The sequence below is a fragment of the Passer domesticus genome, chromosome 13 (genome assembly GCF_036417665.1).
Source record: "Passer domesticus isolate bPasDom1 chromosome 13, bPasDom1.hap1, whole genome shotgun sequence".
In the NCBI taxonomy this organism is placed as follows: domain Eukaryota; kingdom Metazoa; phylum Chordata; class Aves; order Passeriformes; family Passeridae; genus Passer; species Passer domesticus.
In genome coordinates this window covers 5835163-5845260 of record NC_087486.1, presented here as the reverse complement: position 1 = coordinate 5845260, position 10098 = coordinate 5835163, and the positions used below count along the sequence as shown (strand labels likewise).

General features: G+C 42.8%; 1 long non-coding RNA gene across 1 annotated transcript; it reads right to left on the bottom strand.

Annotated features, from left to right (window-relative positions):
- Nucleotides 1-352: 352 nt before the first annotated feature.
- Nucleotides 353-7116, bottom strand: LOC135280077 (uncharacterized). The gene is made up of 4 exons (XR_010347150.1): nt 6988-7116; nt 4087-4169; nt 1307-1460; nt 353-569 (listed from the first exon to the last, which is right to left on the bottom strand). It is a non-coding gene; the product is annotated as an uncharacterized LOC135280077 (long non-coding RNA).
- Between the last annotated feature and the right edge of the window lie 2982 nt (nt 7117-10098).

Here is a 10098-nt window from a genome sequence, read left to right as displayed (position 1 = left end):
CGATGGGGGCTCACTCACTTGTAGGTCTCTAAATGAATGAATGGATTCTTTGAGGCTCCTGCTGAACAGGGCAGGATGATCCCTCTTTTCTCTCCTCTACCCTTTCTGTGATATCCCAGGAGAAAAGTCTGCTAATTAGGAGTGGCTGATGTTGATTCTTCATTTGCTTCAGAAATTACCGAGGCCCTGAGGAAGAGGTGCTGAGTGACAGCTGATCTGCACAGCTTGGGGAACTGACCCACAGGGCATCACACAGGTCACAGCACTGGTATCTGCCAGGGTCTGTTGTCTCTGACAGGATTGCTGTGCCAGATTTATAGAGGGCCTTTGCTGCAAATAATGTTTTAACTTTCAACAAGAGCAAGTAAAGTCTTCCAAAACAGAACAAATTAATAGCTGTAATGAGGCTGTAAAATGAAACTCAACACCCCCAAACAGGGCTGCATTTTCTGGCTTCCCATTTTCAGGGATCTGATTAAACTTTGTTTTGATATCACCTAAATTAGGGAAAATCATGGGAAATTGGAGGTACAGGAATTCTGCAAGTGGATGTTCTGTGTTTTCTTCACCTGGAGAAGAACAAAGATGATATAAATGCTGGAAAGCACTACAGAATAATCACACCCTTCTAAAATAGAAATGATAACATATATTGCATGCACATAAATGGAAAGACTAAAGACTTATTTGCTAAAATAAATTAGTCATTGGCTCTGTTCCCTTTATCATAAATTACGTGGTAAAGAAAAATCTTAATTTCAGTGAGTGTCTGAAAGTGCACTGAACATATTTCAATAAAAATGCCAAAGGATTTGTTCTTTCACTACCCAACAGACTGGAATGAAATTCAGCACCTGAGTGTGGCTGACACAAGGACTGCTCAATTTAATAAATCAGGAGAGCCCAGCCTGACTCCAGACCCCAATCCAGCCTCTAAGGGACATCCTGAGGTGTAGAGACTGGCTGAAATGCAGAGTATATGTAGCAGACCAAGGAGAGGGTTTTAATGACCTCTGGATGTGTTTGAGCTCATGGATCAAGAAATGTGAGGTGGGGTTTGAAGGAAGATGGAAAGTTAAAACCAAGTGAACGACTGAGGTCTGTCTCAGTTATTTTGGGTCTTGTGAAGCTCAGTGCTGTGCTGAGTGACAGCTGCTGACCCATGTTTGTCTCCAGTGCTGCTGTTTCTCTTTTCTGACCCCTCCATGCAGCCACAGCTCACGTTTGGGAGGTTCAAGCACTCCTCAAGCTGCACTGACATCGCTCTGCAAAGCTGCTCAGTCTCCTGCATTTGTGTCTGCTTTACCTGACAGAAGTCCCACGGCACTCCAGGGCTGTCACAGGTGTCACTTCTTCTCTTTGAGCTCTGCTTTTACAATGGTTACCACAAAACCAAAGCACTAATGAAAAGAGTGCAAACTTCTCCACTTTCTGTATTTCCAGTGAAATGGCTTGTGTCCCTAGAGGGGGGAAAAGATATTTGGATCATTCTCTCAATTATTTTTCCAGTCTATTAAACTGTCTAAACTCCAGGTTCTCAAAAATGTAAAAATACATAAATAAAATAAAACCTAGAGAGAATAAATGAAAATGGAGGCTTCTGCTTATCTCACCCAGAATCCTGGTTAATCATCCCCAAGAGACAGTGAGACAGAGCAGACTAAGAGCAGAAAGGGTGTTACACCTTGGAACAGCAGCCCAGAGAGCCTGGGCTATTTCTGCCCATGGAAATCTCCAGAGCTGGCTATGGAAGGCCCTGAGCTGTCCTTTTCCCTGGCTGGAAAAAACCTATTAACTTTGAAAGTAGATCTAACCTCGAACTTGGCCCTGCTTTGAGTGAGGGCTTGATGAGATAACCTGTGGGTGTCCTTTTCAATGTAAACTATTCTATGATCCAATGAATGCAGGCAAGGCCATCAGCAAAGCAACTTTCTATTTCTGTGCTTCTATTTTCCTCCCTTGGCTCTTCCATTCTGCTTGGTAAAGGAGGTTTGCCACTGGACAGCTCTCTCTTGTCCACCATGGGGAAGATCTTGACCAGCCCCTCAAGGAGCTATAACAGCAGTTGTATCCCTATAAAAAAGAAAGCAATTCCTCAGTCTGTGCACAGCTGATGTTATAAATCTGAACTGATCTAAACAAAGCAATGAAAGGCAGTATTACAAGTGTATGCTCAGCTTTTCCCCTTTCTTCAGCTGCAGAAAAATATCCTGTAATCTCTGCTTGTGCACAAGGATGAAAAATGCATCAGCTCTGAGAACAGCATGCTGGTACCTACAGGAGCACATTAGGTATGAAAAGCCCGCACAGCTTGAAGAGAAAACTCAGTTTCAGAGACTGCAGCATGGGTAGCTCTGCTGAGGTTTCTTGTAACAGGTTTGGCACATTTTGCAAAATAGATCATGGCTCCAGCACTCCCCTAAAAGTGCATCTGTCACAGTCCCCCCATGCCAATAAAGCTTTTCACTGGGTGTTGGTTGGATCTGCATGCTTCCTGCAACAAGAAAAACCGTGTTTTAAGTAGCTTTTCACTTTCTTGTCATTCCAAAGAACAATGGGAGCAAAATAATGATGAAGGTAATAACAATTTTAAAAAAGAGAGATCCAGAACTAGGTTGGCAAACATAATCACAAGGTATATTAAAAAGTTAAACATAGCTCAGTGCTTTGAAAATCAAGCACCATGGGAAGCTGAGGATGTGTTGTCCCCTTGGCTTGATGTCACTTTTGAAAAGGAAGGCTGTAATTGAGTAATCAGCTTGCTGGTTGTCATGGAAATCGCTGCTGGCTGCTGCAGGGAACCAGCCCCCAGGCTTTGTGCGAGTGGTGCTGAGGGCAGCACCCAGCCAGGACAGCACCCACTGCTGCCCTCAGCACCCCTGCATCCAGCAGCAAAGGGGAATAAATATAATTTGGGCACAGCAGGAGGATTCAATCCACAAACCCAATGCCTCCTTCTGCTGTCATTGATGCCTCAGGTTGCACTGTTGATCTTTTAGCAGATGGCAGTGCTACTGCAGCCTGGATTTTACATTAGTGGGGGGTTTGTGGGGTTAATTCCAAATGTAAATGCAGTGTGGAAAGGTAAAAGCATGTACAGGATCCATACTGGGAAAGCTGTTTGTCAGTGGCCTTTGTGTGGTGATTAAAGTCAACTCCTGCTGATCAGCATTTCAACTTTTAACCGAGGGGTGGATCCACGAGCCACGGGGCGTGAGAGTGTGCACGAAGGAAGGAAAACAGGTTAAGTTGAGGTTTCTGAAATGCACAAAGGAAATTACTTCTATTATCCTCTGTCAGAACTTCACCTGCTGTTTCTCCTGAGGAATCCTCTCATTGGGAGCTAGAGAAGGTTTTTGAAGAATGAAATGAATGCATTTTACTGAAAGAAAGGCACAAGAGACTAAACCACACAATAAATAAGAGGTCTGTTCAACTGTGAATAACTCAAAATATTCCATTTTGCTGGCTGCCCTCATTCCTCCCTGCTATGTTGACATTTCCTTGCCACACCAGCACAGAACCATCACAAGTGCAATCCCAGACCTGCGGAAACATCTGAACTTCCCATGTACTAACCAGGAGAAAGCATGTGATACACCTTGCTGGCTGCAGTCCCACATGAGGAGCTGCACAAGGCACCCAGAAATGAAGGACAGCATCAGCACCTCTTCAGCATCTTGTGCTTTCTGTCCACTGCCTGGCAGGAGTGCTGAGCCTGGGAACCACAGAGATATTCCCAGAGAAGGAGCCCCTCAGGTCTCTTCCAGACCCACATCACCAGGACAACATTCCAGCTTCATTTCTCCATCCAAGCATCTGTTGAGGTTTTGGTCTTATGTCTCCCAGTTGTAAACTGAACATCTTGATAGAAAAGAGATAATTTATCTTGATAGCAAAACAGATAATGCATTTAGATTTATGCTCCTTCAGGCACTGGTATATGATGGCTGTGACACAGAGAGAGAATCAAAGCAAAACCTGAAGTCCTTTACACACAGACGAGCCAAACTGTGATTGTAATTGCAAAACTATCACCCCATAAAAGCTGAAATTTGTATCAAAAAGAAAAAAAACACATATTACCTGACCGAGCAGACAAGCAAGTAGAGATCAGCATGTCCTTCCTCAAATTCAGGTTTTCAATATTTTTTCCAGTCCTGCCACAGCTGGGAGGTTCATAAAAGAGGTATGAAGTAAGCAACCAATGAAAGACTTTTGTCTCTTCAACAAATCAAAAGAATTCTCCCTAATATGTCAGATAGCATCTCAGATAAATATTGTTTCATTTGTTTGCTGCCTTCTGCATACTCAAAACATGTTATTCTGGAAATTACTTGGCTGCTTTTATAAGAACCAGAGGAGACTGCACCATGCACCATTGCTCTGTAGAATTCTTGTAAATAATATTTTTGTTCCTCCTCTTTTTAAAAGGGTAAAATGGTATGTAAAAGCTCTCTGAACCCAGAGACATCTGCCAGCATAGCATAAGGGAATGAACATTAAGGCTGATCAAATTTAAGTTCATCATAACTCTTGAAAGTGTCCTTTTAAAATCAGTCTCTGCATACTGCAAAAATTGTTCCCCCATTTGTAATAATCACATTTCCTTTTGCTTCTGTAAGTTTAGCACAATTTGTTTTGCACTCTGCAGCAGAATATGCCATGGTCAAGTCCATCTACCAATCTGGAACAGTGAGAGCAATTTTAATTAATCACTGTAAGGTTCTATTTTGCATGAAGGCAGCTCAGCCTCTTTGACCCATTAATTAAATAGTGGAATTTACAGTTTCTTGAAAATGTTGAAGAAGCAAAAGGTTAGTCAGATCCGAGCTGTATTTGAAATGAAAATTGAGTCACACTGGACTGTGGATAAAGTGACATGTTAAAATAATTTTAGTTCAACAGACATCCACAAAGCCAAAGCCAACTGGAAACATGAATCCTTCCTGACAAAAATTATACAGCAGCAAGAGGCAATAGAGTAGATCTTTAGGGGTGAATTGGCCAAGATCCTTTAATCCCAACAGAAACTCCAGCCTCCACAGCAAGAGTCTGGTTTCTGCACTGCTGTGAGCTAAACAATCTCTTCCTCTTTGTTAAGAAATGAAATCTTGACACGTCTGGGCAAAGCCCTGGAGAAGAGAAGGCAAGTGATTAACAGGGAGAAGCAAAGAATGTGGGTCCCCATGGCCCCAGCTGAGCTCTAGCACACAGAGTGTCTGCACTTCTCATGCTGCAAATGAACCTGCACAGGTGCCTTAAATACCAGGCTCTTATTCTAATTCAAAATACCTCTCCATGCAGAGGTAGGAAAAGTAAATATTTTATTGAAAAGGTACCTGCTTATAATGTTAAATGCATTGATAAGGAGGCTCAGATTCCTTTACATTCTTTCTGTTAGTTACTAGCATAAGAATCAGTTCAGTAAAGGCAGTAGTTATTTCTTCTGGGAAATTCTTGTGGGGTGCAGTAGAGAATTGCAGATATCCCTCTTGTTCTTGTTCTGTCGTGTAATACTGAATTAATTAACATGGACCTGCTGTGGATCCCCCAGACTAACAACTAGAACTCTGGCTTGGTAAAGCACATTTACAGCAGCCATGCATGTCAGATCACCAGAGCTTGTTTGCATTTCCAAAGCACTAAACATCCCTGTAACAAGTGCATCGTGCCCGAGGAGTGAGATGCTGCCTCTCTCTCAGCCCTGAGGTGCTGACAGCCCAGGAAAACACCCGAGGTCTTGGCTAAATTCAGGTGTTTGGGTTCAGCTGGATTTGGGTGCTTGTGCCTGGCTGCAAAGGAGGATCAAGCAGATGTGGGACATCAGGAAGAGATGAACACACAGGCACTGCAAAGAAGTCTGAGAGTGTGATTTCAGTTGATTTCCTAAATCTTCAGGGCATATATCAGTAAAAATATTCTTCATGAGGGAGTACACTGGTAAGTTAATGACATTTTTTAATCTACCAAGATTTTGCATTTCTCTTTTCCCCCCAAAGAAGCCAGGAGTATTCAAATGGCAGTTGAGAAACTCCATATCAGCAAAAGTAATTTCTTCACAAAATGTAAATCATTGCCAGTAATTAATATTAATCTACTTGTTTTCCACTTCCACAGACTGTCCATGCTTATTGAATTTATGTCTGTCCTAGCCCCAGGTATGTACCCTCCTACTCCTGTATTCCCTTTTGCCATCCTGTATGCAGATCAGCTGCTCCAGGGCATGCACAAAGCTAATTTGGGCCAGTGTCCAGGCAGATCAGATGTGCAAATATTCAGCTTTGTAATATTTGGAGGCTCAAACTGCAGATGTATTGAGAAAATTCACTCAATAAACTTGATTTGTATTTGGATTAAAATGATTAGAGTGACATTCTATTCTGCTAGATATTGTGATTAGATACTGTTTTCTAAAATCTTTCTTAAATACAACTTCCCTAGACAGGGATGTTTCCAGGATTGCTCCAGCCAGTCATTATGCCTAGGACAAGCCTTTGGCCTCCTAAATCTTGGCATGACAATATTAACAACCCTTACAAAAACATTTATCCACATCTTAAGCCTCCTTGGCAGCATTAAATCATCTCCCATCCCACGTATACAAGCTGGCTGATGGATGTATGCAAATGCCTGGCAGTAGGGAAAGACATTTTAATAACCAGCCCCAGTAAATTACTGAGATTATTACAAGGGAAACAACATGATAAGTTGTTCTGTTGTTTGCTGTATATTCCCAGGATACAATGATGATAGGCAGGCAGGGATGTTTGGGATACCTATCCAGCTGGGAATCTCAGATTTAAATAATGCCTGTGTTACCCAACTATTGGCATTGTACCTTCCCAAAGTCTGTCAGCTCTGCCCTCTTCCCAATTCTCCCGTTTTCTGATTTCAGTGGATGAAAAGTAAACAAAGTTTCCATTTCTACTCGCTTCATGCAAACAGCTCCCAGCAGGGACTGGTGGAGCAGTGGGTCTGTAATACCTGTGATGGCCCTTGGCTGCTGGGGCTCCGCTTGAAACCCTCTGTGTTGTGTGCTTGGGAATAACATCAGCGTCCAGGTGTCACTGGGAATAACATCAGCATCCAGGTGTCACTGCTGTGCTGACAAATCCACATCCCAGGGCTGGGAAGTCAGACCCTGCTGCTTTGCTGCCTGGCAGGTTTGCTCCTGTGTTCTCCAGAAGCAAAGGAATCAGTTCCTTTGCAGTAATTGAAAATAATAATAATAATAACAACAACCACAATAATATTTTAATTAATTTATATTATAATTATATTAGATACATTATTATTATTATTGTTATTATTACTATTACTATTATTGCTATTACTACTACTACAACAACTACAACCACAACACCACCACCACAAAAAAATCCCCAATAAATGAACTAAAACGATTCCCGGCTGCTCCTTTCCCAGGGGCAGCAGGTGGCGCTGAGGAATTCTCAGATCCATCCCGGGATCGGGGCTGGAGCGCCTGGAGCTCTCCCAGCACCTTCAGCTGCCTCCCAGCCCTGCTGAGAAAACGGGACAGAGCCGGGCAAATCTCAAATCCCACCCTCAAAAGCAGCCTCAGCTTTAGCTCCAGCTTGTTAAGACTTTTGAGAAAAAAAACTCCACCAACATTCCTACAAAAGTTTGTAGTAGATTCTAGCAGTTGATAGAAAACTATTTAATTCTCCACTTGCAATCTTTTGGACTTCTCCGCAGAGGAAATACTTGCATGATGGAGCTGAAAAATACATTCCCAGGTTTGGAGCAGAGAGAGACAGGAGAATAAATTATCAATACCTTTATTTTTGTTCTGTTAATTATTATTATTATTATTATTATTATTATTATTATTATTATTATTATTATTATAATTATTATTATCATTATTATTATCATTATTATTATTGAATATTCAGTGGACATTTTTTTCCTAATTCACCCCGGTTACTTTTCTACCATTATTTTTATTTAATTTTCTGCTTCTGGAACCAATATCTAAGCACTTCAGGGAAAAGAGTTATGGATCTGGAAGCAGGATTTTTGTTATTTGGACCTGCTTTGTGAATAGAGACCTGTGCCTCAGCAAGTCGGCAGAATCGATTGCAAAAAGAAAGAAAAAGATATTATTTTTTAAAAATAAAAAGAAAAGGGAGACAGAAGGAGATTACATGCATATATTACTTACATAATTGATAGCTGACTGCTCTGCCCTTTAAGCAGATTAAGATCTTCTTCCTCGTTTTTATAAACAAACAAATAAATAAATAAATACGGTTAGGGGCACTGTTAGATATTGTATTAGGACTCTGAGGTTTTATTACACTTGTCTCCAAGTGTGCTTTATAAAGCTGAATAAAATTTCTTAAGCAGAAGATTGTACTCTATCAGAACTCGGCCTCCTGTGCACGATAACAGAAATATTTTGCATTTCTGCTGGTTTTGACAAGTCAAAGCTTTCTGCAGACGTTAAGCACAGCACCAGAGGAGAACTTTCCCTGCTGTGGTGTTCAGAGCAGCAGGGCTGGCAGGCAGGGCTCTGCCAGAGCTGGGTTTGGGAGCCAGGCTGTGGGCAGAGGGCAGGGCTGGGTGCTGTGAGAGGGGATTCTCAGCAGGGCACGGGCACAGCAGCTGGCACTGCACCTCCCTGGAGCAGATGGCATCACTGGCTGATCTCCCAAGCTTTGTCTACACAAACCTGCTCTCCTGCAGCTCTCTGAAACCTCCTGTGCTTGTATTTTTGACAAATTGTATTTACCTCTTCACAACGGGACCGGTGGGCGATCTTGAACTGGCCTGGGGGTCTGGCATCAGTCAGGGGATCCTGCCAAGGAGCAAAAATGGACGAGAAATGAAGCTTGTACCTGCAGCCCAGGCCATATGCGAGGTTTGCTTTGCCTGTCCCAGCTGCTGGCCCTACCTGTGGTGGCCCCAGCTGCAGCTGGGACGTGCAGGGACAGGATTTGGCTTCAGTGCTGCCACCGAGCCCCGGCTGCCAGGGCTCACTGTCAGCCTGAGAAATAGCTGGGGGGAAAAGGGAGTTACAGTGGGTTAGATAATCAAAGAAAGGCTCAGATCAGGATGTGAGGAAGCCATCTGTGCCCCGACAGCTGTAACTGAGACCAGGCAGCTGGGAGGCAAAATAGCTTTGTGTGTAGTGAGGAGATATTGTTGCTAAACACTCCCTGGGCTGGGTGACACCTTTTAGAAATGTGCAAGCAATTCTTCTGAAAGAAGAGGTCTACAATATACCTTGGACTGGGGAAAACTTTTAAGGCCTTTTTCCTTGGGTAGTTTTCTGAGGTCAAGCTCAAGAAAACAGGTTTCAGTTTCTATATCCATTGGTACAAAAGGGGGTTTTGAGCATCAGCTACAATCCCTGTTGGCTCACACTAAAACATCAGGAAAGGTTTTCCCAAAGTACATCCTAAGCAGCAGCCTGGAGTTGGATTGCCCTGGTGAAACCTTCTAAAGTCTTGCTCTTTTCACTGGGGAATGGGGTTGGCTTTACAGGACATTTGCCTCACCTTTTAATATGAGATCTGTGACTTGTCTCTAACATCAATTGGCAGCTTAGCACTCAATGCTAAGGGTAAAAAATGCTGGTTTTGTACTTATGACAATGTGTTAAACAATGTTTTAAACAGCAGTTTTATTGCCTCGCTGACCTCCCATCCTGTAAGGCCAAGAGAGTCCAAGGTTGGAAACACAGGGTTAAGGTTTCTGCTGTCAGTATTAATAAGATAGAGCAGTGTCTGCATGAGAGCAGGAAGCCACAGACGTGAAAAGCTGCTCATCCTTAAATTAGGGTGAAAGGGTTTTCCCTTGTCACCAGAAAACTTTGAATTTCTTATTCACTGTCAATGTTTTGTGCAGTTATCTGGCTCCTGGAAAGTCTCTTCCCCACACCCAGTTTGCTCTCACCATCTCTGTGCTGCTCTCCAGCTTCTTCACACCTCTTGGGACCTTCAGTTTGTGTCAGCCTGAGCTTTGGCGAGCAGCATCTTCTCCCTGGGCTGTCTCCCTGAGCCCTGCTTCTTCCAGAAGAGAGAAAACATTTCAGAAACATTTACATGAGTTACAAACACCACAGGGAAG